The 17,275-nt window shown below is 43.2% G+C and overlaps 1 pseudogene; it reads right to left on the reverse strand.

The window, feature by feature from the left end:
* LOC134431414 (protein patched homolog 1-like) overlaps window positions 1-17,275 on the reverse strand; it is a 233,875-nt pseudogene that overhangs the window by 46,929 nt on the left and 169,671 nt on the right.

Consider the following 17,275-nt stretch of genomic DNA (forward strand, 5'->3'; position numbering starts at 1 on the left):
GTAAATCCAAACATCCACAGGAGACCAATCACGGATCCACTTGTTGCATTCCACAGCAGCAGATAACCATTGTTTACACTTTGGTGCTGAAACTTCTCAGCTTCAGCAGGAAAAATCCTAATGAAAGGATTTTAATGAAAATATGTCTGTGACAGTGAGACCACATATATAAACTATAAGACATTAAGATTAAATGTTACTTACTTCTCAGCCTTGTTTCTGCCATATAGTCTGCTGTCGAGGGAGGGAGACCAGGACACCAGATGGTCATCAACAGGTCCCGTTTATTGAAGAAAGCATCAAACACTTATACAGCAAGTAATAAGCTTATGAATATTCTGTAAGCCAAGCGATCTATTGGTTAAACTATACCATCAACTCTTCCTCATTCCTTTGGGCCTACATTCTCTACTTCTCACGTCTCTCTGTCCACTTCGTTATCATACTCAGCTAGGCCCAGGGACACGCTATCTTGCAGGTGAAGGACTTGGAATTAGCCACGGCCTTGTACTTTCCCAGTCTCTAGTCAGCTAAAATCCCAACAGTCTGCTTTGTCATAGACCCATTCTGGGTGGAGAGGCCAGATGTTGGCTTGTGAGGCAGCATAGGCCATAGGGTCATTACTAACCCAGGCTGTCGGGTAGATATAAAAAGCGTTTGGGTTAATGATTCCATCTGCATCCACCAGACATTGTTTAGTCAACTGCAAAATGGAAAGATTAGAAGCCATTCAGAATGAGTTTTGCTTTCAGGGCTCTTGCTGCAAAGCTTATGAAGCTTATGACAAAAAGCCTAGAGATGCAACACACACATATAGGAGGGGGAAAGAAAAAGACAAATAGCATTAACTTTCACTTGAAGTGGCTTACCAGCAAGCTATTGTTTGAGAATGAAGAAAAAAATCCAAACAACTACAGCAACAGTGGAAACTGGTTATTGATAAACTAATATTTATATAATTTTCATAACACCCACTATATCAGCAGATGGTTCCAAAACAAACGGAACAATTGAAATACAAATTCAAAAAAACTATCTGTAACTGAGGGCGAACAACAACAGAATTGAAGAAATTTATGTTAAGGAAAGGGAAAAAAATTGGCAAGAGTGCCTATACATGCCTGTGTGCAGTTAAACTCTGTTGTTAACTTTGAAGAACATGCTACCAAGTAAATGGAGAGCTATAAAAATAAAACAATGTCTGTATAAACTTTTCTAACACTTGTCTCCCATGATCTATGTGTTTCAGAAAATGCCCAGTGCAAAAAAAAGCCAGACAAGTGCACTGTGTTATTTGGATCACTGTTGGCAAATGTATCTATGGGGTAAAAAGCAGTGGTATGCCTCTAGGGTTCTTCAGCCAAATACTGCACAGCTAGAGCTATGACAGAGAACTCTGGATTAAACATGTTACTGTGGAGTTTCTCTGTTTGATTTGTTTATTTAAAACTCTGACTTAGATCCAGTTTCAGGTCCTTTTAATGAAATGAAGAACATTACTGACAGCAGTTAAAAAAAGTCAACCTTTCTCTCCCTCAAAAAAATTCCCACACCCCTCAACTAGATTCCAAGGATCTGGATTCAGTTAATCCCCAGGATATGCATCAACTGTATGTCTTTAAGATGTCTTTGGAATTGTATGGTACAGTACTCAGCCCTTGTGAGTGCACCACATTTTTCTCCCTCCCAGGTACAGGAAATTGTATCAACAGCTGTAGTCTGATCACATTTGTTCTGCAGTGTATGTGGCAGACACTGCTAAACAAAATCTCATAAAGGTTTTCTCTTTGGCTGCCTGTCTTTGCTTAATTCATAGCTAAAGCATCATTCAAACCTGACAGCATGCTGCATGCTGCCATACTGCCACATAGCAATGTATTTTACACACCATAGTAACTGAACAGTGCAATCCATAAATTTGTCACCTTTAATGTCAGAAAAAAATGAAAATAAGCAGATCTACTGAGAAACTCAAAACTCACTAAAGAGAGTATTTTCTGCCTGAAAGCACTGAGTCAATGATTCTAGGAGAGAAGAAACTAGGATGCTGCACGATTTTTTCTTAAAAGGGTTAAAATAAAATTTTGGCATAAGGAGTTAAACCCAGCATATTTCACCTACCTATGTGATACTAAAAAGCAGCGAAAGCAGTCATATGCTGTGATAACCTTGTGAAAGAAGCTAGGATGCATTTATTTAGGCAGCTCAACCAACTGCCATTCTGTATTCTACTACCGTATATCTATATTTAGTAATGACAGTACAATAATATTGTACAGCATATAGTTATTTCAGTACCCTTCCATTCACTATCATTTGTAAACACCTTTCTTTAAAATGTATGTGTTGAATAAATTCGTAGGAACTAACCAAATAATTGTGAATGCTAGATTCAAAGCCACAGCAGAAGGCTGAACAAAGGTCATCCCTATATAAAAATCTGATTCAAATCAGAAATGATGCCACTTAGGGCAACAAGACTAACACTGACTTTATGTCATGCACCCATTTCCACCTACCTAAGGATGCAGAGTAGCATCTTCCATACCAGTTGCAGAGGAAACTGTGTGTGCATGTGTATATGAGACAGGAACAGCATTTAACCCATGCCAGCCAATAATCATGAAGGACAGGCATTCTTGATATTGATTTTAAAATACTTCTCAACACAGGCCAGACTCTGCAGCTAACATGCAGCTCAAAGTCAGTGAGACTATGCAATTAGGTACAACTCAGAAATTTCAATTCATCAAGATTGAAAAAGGAACTATGGCATTTTTCTTGCATCTGTCCCAACTCCTGATGGAATTGTGTGTTCCTGTATAAACCACTATGAACTCTTATACAGTACCTGGCTGATGTCAATGGGCTTTGCTTGGTTGCCTGTTTGTACCAAGAGTTTGTAAGCCAGAACAGCATAATCAGATCTATTTTTATAATTGTTGTAAGTGATTTTCCCAGCTTCCCAGTCACTGTCAAATGCATGCTGAAGTCCTAAAGAGTTCAGGAAAGTGCAAGGAAGATAGAACAAGAAAATGAGAACATGATCTTTGAAACAAATTTCAGTAGGAAGAAACTGGGGAAAAAAATATTTTTAATATGAAGTATGATTATAGCTGAAGCAGTGTCCTGGTTTAAGCTGGAATAGAGTTAATTTTCTTCCTAGTAGCTGGCATAGTGCTGTGGTTTGGATTCAGTAGATTAATGCTGATAACACACTGATGTTTTGGTTGTTGCTGAGCATTGCTTACCCTGAGTCAAGGGCTTTTCAGTGTCTCAGGCTCTGCCAGAGAGGAGCTGCACAAGAAGCCAGGAGGAAGCATGGCTGGGACAGCTGACCTGAACTGGCCAAAGGGATATTCCACAACACAGAACGTCATGCCAAGTATATAAACTGAGGGGAGTTATCCAGAAGGTGGGTTTGCTGCTTGGGGACAGTCTGGGTATCAGTTAACGGGTGGTGAACACCTGTATTGTGCATTGTGGGAAAGACATTTCTGTGCTGTTCTTGTGAGCCAGCGAAGGCTTCCTGAAGATAAGGAAAGCCTCATATCTCTCTCAGGGAATTTATCAAGGCCATCACCATGACAACTCGAGGAATGAGAGAGAAAAAAGTGTAAGCAAGAAGATCTGGACTTTGGTTGGCTTACACAGTGGCGTGGTTCCTTTCACCTATTGAAAGTTTTGTTTCTTCTTTATGACCAATGGGTAGTGTATGTGTTCATTAAGTAAAGGTAAACATCTTGTAAAACTATAAAAGAAACATGCTGCTTTAATAAATAAGTCTAAACAGCCTTCTGACTGAGCCCTGGTGCTTTGCGCCGTGTGGGGCTCAATAGCGACAGTGCATAATTTGTTTTCCTTGGGTTTTATTCCTCTCCCTTTCTCCTTTTCAGTACAATTATTATTTTTTTATTATTACTTTTACTTCGTTTAAATTAATAAACTGTTCTAATCTCAACACGAGTTTTTACTTTTTTTCTGATTCTCCTCCCCAGGGAGGTGGGGGTGAGTGAATGATCGTATGTGGTACTTAGTGCTGACTGGAGTAGACAGTCTTTTTTGGTGCCTGATGTAGGGCATGAAGGGTTGAGATAATGACAGATTTTACCAGAGCATGTTAAAACAAATTTGTTATAGGCTTTTATTGTATTGGTTTAATAGTCACTGGTCGCAATGTTGATTTATTTTCTCAGAGCTGTTGCGCTTGTTCTCAGAGTTACATTATGTACCTACGTACTTGCAGCTTTTGCTCCTTTGGTATTTGTCGTCCCTGGGGCCTGGGCTAAGTTTCTTGTTTTGTTGTACTTTGTAATACTGGCTTGTGATATGATAGGATTGCTGGTATGTCTACTCAGCATTGCTGTCACCTCTATACTTTGGGAGTCATTTATTGGGATTTGTCCTGGGGTGACTGTATGTTCTGGTATCCCTTAGTCTGCTCAGAAATGGGTCCTGTAGCTTTAAGCTAGGCCCAGAGAGAGGGCAAAGGGGGAGAGGGTGGGGGGGGATGGAGAAGCACCTCGCAGTTTGTCTGCAGAAGCTTCACTTTACTCCCCCGGAATTTCTCTCTCTCAGGGACTGTGCTGCCTAGCACAGACAGCAAGAGAGAGATAAGGCTCAATGCTCTCCTGGTTCTCATCTTTTGGAGAGAGAGAGAGACAGGGAGTTTTTCTTTGCTTTTTTCGCTGGTTTTCCTCGTTAGCTACTGCAAGAAAGGTTTTCCCAGGACTGTTTTTTTTCTGGAACCATTCAGCCCTGCTCTGGACTGAAAACCCAGAATAACACTGGGAGCTCATGCCTGTGGCCCATCAGAGGTCTGGAAAGGTGCATCCCAGCCCCAGAAGGACAGAGAGAGGCTGAAGAGACCAAGACACACTCACAGAAGACTCTCTCTCTGAACCACAGAAGGACTCTCTGAGTTTGCCATCTTGTCAGAGCAAAGAGAGGTTTTATTGTTTAATATTATTCATTTTCTCATGTTTGTGAGTACTTTGCTTGTGAAATAAGCAGCTTATTCCACTTTTCTCCAAGAAGATTATCTCCCGAATCAGTTGGGGGAGGGGCTGCTGAAATTTGTTGTCTTAGGTTGGAAATAGGGGTGTGTATTCTATTCCTATCTGTTAGAAGTGGGGCAGTTATCTTCTGTTAATTGGGCAGTTTTCTTTATCTCTTCCACAACCAATCCTCCCTCCGGGGAGATATCTTCTGTTAATGGGCCATTGAGTCTCACTGCATGACTGATAAAGTTACATCATCCCATTTTGAGATGCTCTGCCCAGAGGGAGCTATCCTACCTGGATATAATCAGAGATTTGGAAGACCACAGCCAGCCTTCTCCACTGGACTCCCAGAGGAAGACCAGGGCCATTTACACCACCACTGGACCTTCAGAGGAAGACTACACCCTTCTACAGGATCACTGCTTAAATGGAACCACATTTGTCCCTCCGGGAGGACTGCAGCCACCATTTAATCAGACTGCTACCAACACCCTGACCAACAGGGTGTCAGGTCACATTATGACTCTGTCAGTGTTGTTTTGTATTACTGCATTGTGTATTTTATTTTTTTATTTTCTTCCCTAATAAAGAGCTGTTATTCCTGCTCCCATATTTTTGCCTGAGAGCCCCCCTTAATTTCAAAATTATAAAAATTCAGAGAGAAGGGGTTTACATTTTCCATTTCAGGGGAGGCTCCTGCCTTCCTTAGCAGACACCTGTCTTTTTCAAACCAAGACATTTGCTTTCTAGAGACCTCTTTGCGGAGTTTCCTCCTAAATTTTGTCTCAAACTGGGACAAATAATTATTTGTCAAATTAATTATTTTACAAAAATATTTATTTCTAATTAATAATATCAATTACATTCATAATTAATAATTACACCTTTTGCCTTTTCTCCTCAGAGAATTGACCCATGGGGAAGACATCTTCTTACATCTTCCCTTTCTCCTCCAGGCTAATTCCAGAACTGTCTGAGAATTTTGAAAGTTTTTTAAATCCCTGGGATGTTGAAACTAGGCTATTTCTGGTCCTGGTCCTATTGCTAAGAATGCTGAATGTGCTTCAGATCTTGTTTCAGGTTAAGCAACTACCTGTGGCTATACCAACGCCCGCAACAGGCACTGCAGCTACTCAGACCCTGGGGATGAATGATGCAGCTGAAGCAAAGAACCAACCCTTGTTGGTATCATTTGCCCGTATACGCAAGAAGAAATGGACACAAAAAGTGTGAAAAATGCATATGTTATGATTGGCTTTTCGCAAATATTAAAATTAATAGTATATATGTTATGTTAGAAAGTTATGCTGTATTCATTTTCTTAAGTAGTGTGTTAAATATAGTTTTAGGTTTTAAAAAAATGTTAAAATAGAAACTATGCTATGTAGGATACTTTTTTTAAAAAGAGAGGAATGAGGTACTCCCACCGAGATAGCAGCCACAGGACACCTAAATCTTTCAGAGAAAGAGAATTTATTGCTCGCTTACCAGAAGAAATGAACTTCTTCCTGCCTCGCTCAGCCCTGAAGATGCTGTCAGGATTAAGAGGAAGAAGCTGACACTGACCAGCTGGACTCCTTTGTTTGAATGGAATTTATGCATCATGTATGAGATGTATGAATATTCAACGGGCTATTGCTTTTAAGGGTTAATCCTCTGTTAATGTGTGTCCTTTTCCCCGGCTTATTTTGCCCAGAAAGAGGTATCCAGACTGTCCATAACTCTTTGTTTTTATTGTCTCGTATTGTCCTAATCCTAATTGTCCAAATTTTTATTACTCTAATTATATTACTATTTTTATAACCATTTTATTACTATTAAACTTTTAAAATTTTAAAAACAATTGATTTGCATTGTTCACAAAAAGCATCTCATTTAATAAAGGAGGACAAAGGAGAGCCAGCACAGGAATAGGAGGAAGAGACAGAATAAGAAGTAACCACTCAATCCCTATCCCTGAGTGAGCTGCAGGATATGCAAAAGGATTTCAGATCTTGTCAGCTGAGCATGTTATCACCTGGCTGTTCCAATGCTGAGACAACAGGGCTAGCAGTTTAAAATTAGAAGGTAAAGAAGGCAAGCAGCTGGGATCACTTTCTACAGAACATGATTGGAAAAGGGACGCAGGTCTTTGGCCTCTGGAGCTGACTCCTGCTATAAGTGTGAAGGAAAGGTACCCCTTCAAGAAAGATGTGTTGCCCAGGTAAATAGACTGTAGTAGAGGCGGGGGGAGTTAGTCATGCTAGAGATGATTTGACTCAAATAGTGTGCAGTCACCCACAGATCCAAAGTCCAGTGCATACAACCCATGGGGCAGAAATTTGTTCAGAGCGCATCATTGTCATATGCCAACTCACTGGCAGTAATGACCTGGAGAGACGAAGAGGCACCAACAGTGGATGAAGTTGCTCACCAACTCCAGGAGTACAAAGAAAATGACTCTTCCTCTCTTGTCTAGGCTGTGAAAAAACTGTCCAAGGAGTTACAGAAATTCAAAGAGAATATGTTCTACTCCTCACCTGTATGGACTCACAGCTAAATGTACTTTTGCATAAGAGGGAGAATATACTGGGTATACACCTTGGGGTACCCTGTGGTTTTACCTGCAGGACCATGGAAAGGACATGAGTAATTGGAATGGAAAATCTACCTCAACCCTAGAGGCACAGGTATGTGAATTGCAAAGATAATCCCAAATGGGGTTTCTTCCAGGAAAGTTGCTGCTCAAGTCTCCATTGGGTCATTCCCCAGACCGAGTGAAAGGACTGATCCTACTCCTGATCCTATGGAAAGGTATTCTAATCTATTTCTACAAGAAGTAAATGGAGAATCCTATGACCAGGACTAGAGGGGCCCTACCTCCAGCCAGATGGAAGAGAGGGACAACTAGGTTTACTGTGTGGTGTGAATTCAATGGCCTGGCACGTCAGACCCACAGGAGTACAAGTCTCTAGTAGACACTGATGAACAGTGTACCCGAATGCTATCAAGCTATACAGGGGCAGAACCCATTTGTATTTCTTTAGTGACAGGGGGATCCAAACAGCTGACTATTGGAAGCTGGATTAGCCTGACTGGGAATGAATGGCAAAAGCACCCCATTGTGACTGGCCAGAGGCTCTGTGCATCCTTGGCATAGACTATTTCAGGAGAGGGGATTTCAAAGACCCCAAAGGGTACCAGTGGGCTTTCAGTACAGCTGTCCTGGAGATGGAGGAAAATAAACAGTTGTCTACCTTGCCTTGTCTCTTGGAGGACCCTTCTATTTGTGGAGTTCCTGAGGGTTTAAGAACAAGTGCCAATTGCTACCACAGCAGTGGCAATATCACACCAACTGAGACTCCCTGATTCTCATCCATGAACTAATTTGTTGACGGGAGAGCCAAGGAGTGATCAACAGGACCTGCTCACCCTTTAACAACCCCATATGGCCAGTGATAAAGTCTAACAGAGAATGGAGGCTTACAGGAGACTATCATGGCCTGAATGAAGTCATGCCACCTCTGAGTGCTGCTGTACAGGACATGTTGGAATTTCAAGATGAACTGGAGTCAAAAGCAGACAAATGATGCCACAACTAATATCACTAATGCATTTTTCTCAATCCCTCTGGCAGCAGAGTGCAGGCCACAGTTTGCTTTCACTTAGAGGAGTGTCCAGTATACCTGGAATCAACTGTCTCAGGGGTGGAAACACAGCCCAGCCATCTGCCATGGACTGATCAAAACTCACTTATTAAATTGTCAATCTCAACCCAAGAGTTTCCTCACTTTTACTCATCTGATTCTCTCTTCCATCCCACCAGGGGTGGTGGGGGGAGTGAATGGGTGTGTGGTGCTTATTTTCCAGCTGGGGTTAAACCATGATAATTACTATTTCATTTACACCCTCCTCAAAACAAAGCTGGATTATCACCCTGACATAGATGGTACCAAAACAGAAGGGGCTGAGTTCAGCCCTGATTGAACCTCACTGGTTACCATGGAGTTAAAACCAGGAAGAGATTTAGTCCATTACCCAGAAGAGAAATACACTGTCCATACTCCCTCCTCTCTCACCAACAGCACATTAAACCACAGAAGGGGAAACACCCCACTGATTAACTGTCTGAGGCTACTGCAGAGCACTGAGACAACAATTTCTATGATAAAATCAGAAATTCTACCACAAGGGAAAAAAGCCCATCACACTCAAACTTTCAGCTTCAAACAGACACTCAGCTGCTTCTTGAGTACAGTGTGAGAGCTAAATTTATTCCATCTGTTCAAATTGTATACCAAATATGTGAAAAATGCGTATTTTATGATTGGCTTTTCGCAAATATTAAAATGAATATTATATGTGCTGTGTTAGAAAGTAATGCTGTATTAATTTTCTTAAGTAGTGTGTTAAATATAGTTTTAGGTTATAAATAATGTTAAAATAGAAACTATGCTATGTAGGATACTTTTTTTAAAGAAAGGACTTGCAGCAAGATAGCTGCCACAGGATACCTAAAATCTTTCACAGAAAAAGAATTTATTGCCCTCTTATCAGAAGAAACAGACTTCTTCCTGCCTGGCTGAGGATTGAAGGCGCCTTAGGATTAGGAGGAAGAAGTTGACCGATGACCAGACAGAATCCTCTGTTTGAATGGAATTTATGCATCATGTATGAGACATATGAATATGCAACAGGCTATTGTTTTTAAGGGTTAATCCCTTGTTAACAGGTGTCCTTTTTCAGGCTTGTGCTGCCCAGAAAAAGGTACCCAGACGTCCGTAACTCTTTGTTTCTATTGTCTCATATTGTCCTAATACAAATTGTCCAAATTATTATTACTCTAATTGTAATACTATTTTTATAACCATTTTATTGCTAATAAACTTTTAACATTTTAAAAGCAAGTGATTGGTGTTTTTCACAATTATGGTAGCAGAGGATGGTTAACACCTCGCTGCTGGTACTTGAGGAGAATCAGAGTGGGGAAGGCGTGCCCTGCCCTCTTTGGCAGCCTCGCTCTGTTTCCCCTGGGGTGACCGACAGGCGCAGGTTACAATCAGTGGACAAAGGGAGGCAATAGAACAAAGAGAAGGAAAAAAGGCTCCCTACAACTGCAGTAATTGGCCCCCTAAGACTAGTAGTGTGCACAAAGAACCCGGGAAGGAAAAGGGAAGTACTTCTCGGGAGGGCAGTGGGGGGAGATGAATGTTTGTGAATGAGAGGCGGGCTGGTTGTCCCACACCTGCCAAGTGAGTGCTGGAGTCTGCCATGCTGCGTTTTCAGCTTTTTGCGAGAAAAGCGGCCAGTAAAGAGATGAAGACAGTGATAAAAGGAGTGAAAGAATCCCCCGGGGTAACTGGGACTGGGTCTCAGGGAGGGGTTGGACCCCTCCAAGGTAGGGAGCAATGTTTCCTAGCCCAATCAGCTAGGAAATGGGACAGGAGGGGCCCCTAAAGAAACCTGCTGGGTTGCGGGATTAACATTCCAAAAGCATTCAGGGTTGAGCAGAAATCTGCGAGAGTTAGGATATGCCCAAGAACATCCAGGGTTGGAAAATACAGCTAGATTGAGGGATAAAAATTTTACCCAACAGCATCCGGGGTTAGATGACACAGCTAGATTAAGGGATAAAAAATGCCCCAAAACATCCAGGGTTGGACAACACAGCCAAAAAAAATTAAATGTCCAAGAGCATCTGTAGTTGTACCACACCACTGGGTTGAGGGACAGAAAAATGCCCAAGAGCATCTGGGGTTGGACAACACAGCTGGGTTGAGGGATATCCAATAGCACTTGAAATAAACAGGGCCAGGAGACTTCTTCTCCTTTTTAATGCCTTTATTAAAAGTGATCAGCTCAGGATTGGGTGGCTCGACGGGTCTGCAGCGTCCGTCGTCTCTCCCAAGGCGACTCAGAGGAGGAGGATATGCACAGCTCTGTCCGCAAGGGGCAGAGCTGGGGATCAGATCCTCGTGGGAGCCTTTAGGGCCTGCTGATCCCTTCAGATGGTGCCCCTCCCACTCAGTCAGCTTGGTCTCACCGCCGGGGTCAACTCTCATGGTCAGGGCGAGAGGGTCCGAAGGTGTTCCGCGTCTCTGCAGGCTCAGCACTCGGCTCCTCACGTCCAGACATCACTCCAGTCTCTCAACTCTTATTTGGCTCGTTGTTTTTGGGGTTTCTCCATGAGTTTGGAGATGGGGGGTCCCACAACTTAGCCTCGGGAAGGTCCCCACCCGTTACAGTCTCAGGAGAAGGGCCATTAACTCGCCCCAGCCAGGGCTTTTACTAATACAAAAACAACCATTAACGACAACGACCCGTGATTACCATAACACAGGCAGCAGCCCAGCAGTAGTGGTAACTTTTTCTCACAAAAAAATATTAACGGAATTTTTGTTTATAACAGTCCCCACTCTTTTTCTTTGATCGAGCTTAAAAATTTAAGCTCGCATCAACTCACAATTTTTTTGTTTTGAATCTACTATAAATCTCTTGTGCACTTGGGTAATCATGGTTACTTAACCTTGTTACTTTCTTTGGTTTCTTCAGGTTGGTCTGCACGGCAAGTACTATTCTACTAAAACAGATAAATAAGCATAGTAAAAAGAGCAATCCTCCAAGTACACACACAGTGAGAAAAACTACCTTTTCCCATACATCCTTTTTGAAAATCTCCAGGTTCTCTCACCCACTGGGATCAAGTGTAGGAGTTTGATCTTCATTATTTACACATGCTAACCTTTTTATTTCGTTTGACATGTTCTTAATAATTGAATTCTTTATCTTTAATACTGCCTGGAGCCAGATAACTTTGTTTAACATAGATATTGGGATCCGAATTTGGCTTTTACAATTTTGGATTTTCTCAATTTCTATTTCACTGTGCCTGTTCTCTTTAATTTCTCCCAAATTATTATATATAGGAACTCCCAAACTTGATCCAGTTTCTTTGGGTAATAAGAAAATTGGTTTTATCACTCCAGCGGTGCAGCTGCCAGACGAGATCAAATCTAGGGGTTTAAGGCTCACCTGAAATGTGTTCTAAAGGGGTTTATCTCTTTTCCAGTACACTCATATAAATACTTGTAACAAACAATTTTTCTTAAAATTTTCACAATTTCTTTGCTTTTTACTAGATCTGCTGAGCTTGTTTCAGCAGCATCCCATTCAAAGCACAACCAGGCTTCCCCTATAGGGCACTCTCCTAGGAGTGGCTGCCTAAAAGTGGCACTATTGTATACTATCCAATACACTCTTTTATTTTTCTGATAAAGGACCAATTGGGAGAGGTTAACACCATCAGGGTTAGAACTGATGTGGACTCTCGACAAGGAGCTCACTTCCTCCTCATAGAGGGGTTGGTAGCATTCATTGCACAGCTCAGCTGGGCTCCCCTGAGCACCACCAGCAATCAAAGCCATCAGTACTACCCTTCCCAAGAGTCCGGTATGGGTCATCTCACGCAGCCTGCCCACCCGGCCTTGCCTCTTGGGGAATTTTACTGAGGAAAAGCTTCCAAGCTCTTTAGAGTCCCTTCTACCCGCTTCTCTGGTTAAACCTCTCTTGGTCTGTTCCCTACCAATTTTGGTTTCCCCTCCCAGGGGAGTGTTCTGCAGAGGATTAACCTGGAGTCTTTAGAAATAAATTGGGGAACTTGAACAGAATTACTTATTTACAGTCTTAAACTTTTTACCAACATAGCTTACACAGAACAGTCTTAAAACATTTTAAGCAATATTAGAACTCTTAATACCCATTTTTTCCCACACAGTTCAGGCTTTTTGACTCTTCCTTCTGAGAGTCAACTTTAAATCACAGTATACTCAGGTGAATTAACTTGGGAAGCAGATGAATCTTGTCCAGCGCCGGGGGGTGAGAGTGATGTGGACTCTGGTCCAATGCCAGAGGGAAAAAATGGGACTCTGGCCCAATGCCAGAAGGAGAAAGGGGTGGAGTCCGGTCCAATGCCAGAGGAAGAATGGGGTGCAGTCCGGTCCAATGCCAGAATGCCAGAGGGAAAAAAAACTTGATGTTGAATCCTGGTCCAATGCCAGGGGGTGAGAGTGATGTGAGTCCAACCTTTTCCTTTTGGTCTGCACCGTCGAGTTAGTAATGAAGAGTACCTGAAACGGGCTTTTAAACACAGGCATTAATGGTCTGCAATTTAATGATTTTATCAAAACTCAGTTTCTCTGTTAAATGTTATTGGTTAATTTTTCTTTTTTCCATAGCTTGCATGTTTCTCTCATCAACTTCTACATACTCTTTATTTTGCAAGGAGTTGTATTTCTTAGCTAACTTAACTCCCAAAGTATTTTCATTCCCCTATTTTTCTGTGTATTTAATTCACTGGTTTTCTGTTCTATTTTTCAAGATCTTATCTATTTATCTCTTGCTTCTGTTTCTCACTTTCACTTACAGCTTAAATACTTCTTTCAACCCCTTACACTTAAATTTTTTTTCTTTTTTTTTTTCTTACACCATTCTTCTACACAATACACTTCCCTCTATGGAGATGTGGTAAAACTTATAATGCAAAATCTACATTACCTCTATTCTAATTTGTCTATATTCATTCTCACACATTCCTTCACACCCTCAAGACACAAACTGGATCATTATTGCTAGAAAATCACTGTGGCTCCCCTCACCTTGGGGTTGGCCCACAGGTCTCAGTATCCCTGGGCCTCTTGGAAGGGCCCTGGCTCTGGTTGCCTCTGGTGCACATTCACCTGTGAGGCTGTCTGCGTGTCACTCACACTCTTACAGCTACGGCTCCCTCACACATCTGGGGAGCACTAGTCTGGTTTGCAGGTCACACACACTCTTTGGTCACAGCCCCCACCCGCCCGGGGGACACAAGCCTGGTTTGCAGGTCACACATACACACACTTCCACTGCCCCCTTCCCACCTGCCCAGGAAGTTGAGGCTGACTTTGCTTGTGACTCACTCTCACACACACAACAAGACAACAATAAGGTACCTTTTACTTTCACATCACTTATTACAAGTTAAGTATTACTGGCCAGTTTTGGTGCTATTGGATATCCTTTCTACCTAGCTGTTTTTTCTAACTTCAGATGTTTTTCACTATACTATACTATACTATCCTATACTATACTATACTATGCTATGCTATGCTATACTATACTATACTATACTATACTATACTATACTTTTTAGTACTTTGTTGAGACAGGACTTATCTGCTCCTGTATCTATTCTAATTCTTCATTTAGGGGTCCCACTTCAAAGTTTACCAAGGGCTCTTCTAGATGTTGCATCGGGTCCCCTATAGTGTAAAGCCCCTGACCCTCTAATCGTCACCTCTAAGGATCTTCTCTAAATTATCTTGTTCCCTGGCTATTGCTGCATCGAGACTGAGATTTCTACAAAACGTCCTAACGTGTCCTGCCTTTCCACAGTAACAGCAATGTCGTTCTCTCAAAGGGCCTTGAGGTGTCTCAATCCCTCTTGTCCCTGACAGTACTGACCTATCGTTGCCTCCTCCTGGTGGTGGACCCGCCCACCCTGCACTTTCTCTAGCTACAGCAACCATGATCCTAGCCTTGGCCTTTGCTTTTTCTTCCTCCCTCCTTAAATACACATTCAATGCCTCTTTTAATAACTCATTAATGTCCTTCTCTTGCCAGTCTTCCATCTTTTCCAGTTTTCTCCTTATATCAGGCCAAGATTTGGTAACAAATTGGACTTTTAGTAGCATTTGACCTTCTGGGGTGTCTGGGTCTATTCTAGAGTACAACTGGAAGTTCCGCCTTAGGCGATTAAGCCAGGCAGCAGGAGCTTCATCCTTCTCCTGTGTACCCTCAAATGCCAATTGGGCATTGGTTCCTTTGGGAACTGACTCTTTGATCCCCCGTATTATCAAAGACCTATATTCCATCATGGCCTTCCTCCCCTCCTCCTGGTTAGGGTTCCAGCCGGGATCCGTTAGTGGCAATTTCTGTTCACCTGTTGGCACCTGGGGTCCTGGACTGTTATCTTTCTCCCATATTCTTATGCCAGCCGCCCTAATCATCTGGACCTCTTCTGGGGAAAATAATATACTCAGGATGGAATTCATCTCCCCCCAAGTGTAGATATTTGGACCTAGAAATTGATCCACTTGTTTGGCTATGCCCACTGGGTCCTCAACTAAATGCCCCAACTCTTTCTTGAATCCTCTCACCTCAGAAGCAGTTAGGGGAGCATTCACAAAGCCAACACCTCCCGCTACTCCTCCCATAGGAACCTCTCTGAGGGGAAAGAGTCTCTCTGCCTTGGAGGTCTTGGATCTGGTGCTACAGTATGGCCCATCTTCAGATGCCAAACTACTTTGTGGGATATCTGGGTTACCCTGAACTTTTTGCCCATCAGCAGGTATATTTGCTGATAGCTGTTTACTGGGCGAGGAGGCATTTGTGTCACAACTAGGAGGAGGTAAAAGGACAGCAATAGGAGGGGGAGAAGGGCCTGAGTAGATATTAAGCGGAGCTGGAGAAGGGGTGGAGAATGCAGCAGGTGGAGTATGCACTCGTGGTGGTGCAGAAGGAACTGGAGGAGATACTGGGTTTATCATAGCGGAAGCTGAAGAGGTAGAAGGAGGAGTTTGAGCAGGTGGTAATGAGATGGCAGCCGGGGGAGGAACCGGACCTGCCATTTGAGGTGCTTGAAGAAGAAGATTATAAAGTGGAGGGGCAGAAGGAGGCAAATAATCCAGGGGATCCCATCTTTTACTAGTCCTATCATCCCCTCCTTCATTCCCCTCTTTCTTCCTCTGTACCTTACAAATTTGCACCCCTTCATCCTCAACAGCGCTCTTTACCCAGCAAGCTACATACAATAATTGCTCAGGATCAGTATCCCCTCGAGCTGTCAGATAATTATTTAATTGTTGGCACATCCACTTATCCTTTGTCCCACACCAAGGCCATCCTCCTTGCAACTCTAATTCTGGCCACGCTTCCATACAATAATGGATCATTTTCACTTTATCTAATCCCTCCGTGGCCTCTATGGAATCCCATTTTACTAACAGTTCTCCTAAGGGACTATTGGGATGTATATACCTCAGTCTCTTGCTTGTCTTTTTACTATTACAACATCCCATTTTTCATGTCTCAATAAAAAAGTCCCAAAGGTGCCTCTACTGACCGGGAATTTCAAAATAACCTTGTTTGAGGAGCTTCAGCCTCCTCCACTGAACTTCAAATTTCTGCCTGATGCTCAGGACTTTATACTGAAACAACTGCCCAATCTCTTGATTGCCCAACTTCCCAGCGTCAGGTCTTACATCTATCGGGACTTAAACACACGAAGCCTCGGCCTTAAGAAACCGGGTCGTGCCTGACACCCTCAGTCGGGAAAAACAACTGCCTGATTTTTAGTTTGCCTAACCCGCCAATTTTTAGGCTTCACCATATCAGGACTTAAAAGCAAACCACAGCCTCCTTCGCTGGGGTTTGTGCCTGACTCCCTTTGTCAGGACTTACTTTGCCTGCAGGGCTTGTGAAACACCGGAATCCTTCTCGGGACTGACAAATCTTACTCGAATCCTTCTCGAGACTTACAAAAGTGCCTGACCTCCCTTTGTCAGGACTTTGGGGTGCGTGCCACTCATACACAGTAATTCACTCCGCACGCCCGGAGTGGAGGGTCCCTTTATTCCCCCTTGGGAGACGACTTCACTCACGCTAATTCCACTCGCGTCCCCCTGTTCCTGGCCGGTTTTCTCACGAAAAGCCGGAACCGCAGTACTGAGGGGTCCCTTTCATTTCGAAGGTCCGGCTGCCGGCCCTCGTCTCACTCACACACACATGCGCACGTCTCCCACTCCCGCCACCGGATTTCTCACCAGTCCGGTGCTCCGGTGCTCCTCTGCGTCGCTGTCCTGAGCCGGTCCCTCTTGGTCCTGGTAGCCAGCTGTCCTCTGAAGATCCAAGATGGCCAGTCCTGAGTCCTCTTGCGGCGTGGCTATTCCGGACGAGAGCCCCCAGATGAAATAAACAAGACCAGGAGACTTCTTCTCCTTTTTAATGCCTTTATTAAAAGTGATCAGCTCAGGATTGGGTGGCTTGACGGGTCTGCAGCGTCCGTCGTCTCTCCCAAGGCGACTCAGAGGAGGAGGATATGCACAGCTCTGTCCGCAAGGGGCAGAGCTGGGGATCAGATCCTCGTGGGAGCCTTTAGGGCCTGCTGATCCCTTCAGATGGTGCCCCTCCCACTCAGTCAGCTTGGTCTCACCGCCGGGGTCAACTCTCATGGTCAGGGCGAGAGGGTCCGAAGGTGT

This window comes from Melospiza melodia, chromosome W (genome assembly GCF_035770615.1).
Source record: "Melospiza melodia melodia isolate bMelMel2 chromosome W, bMelMel2.pri, whole genome shotgun sequence".
Taxonomy (NCBI): Eukaryota; Metazoa; Chordata; class Aves; order Passeriformes; family Passerellidae; genus Melospiza; species Melospiza melodia.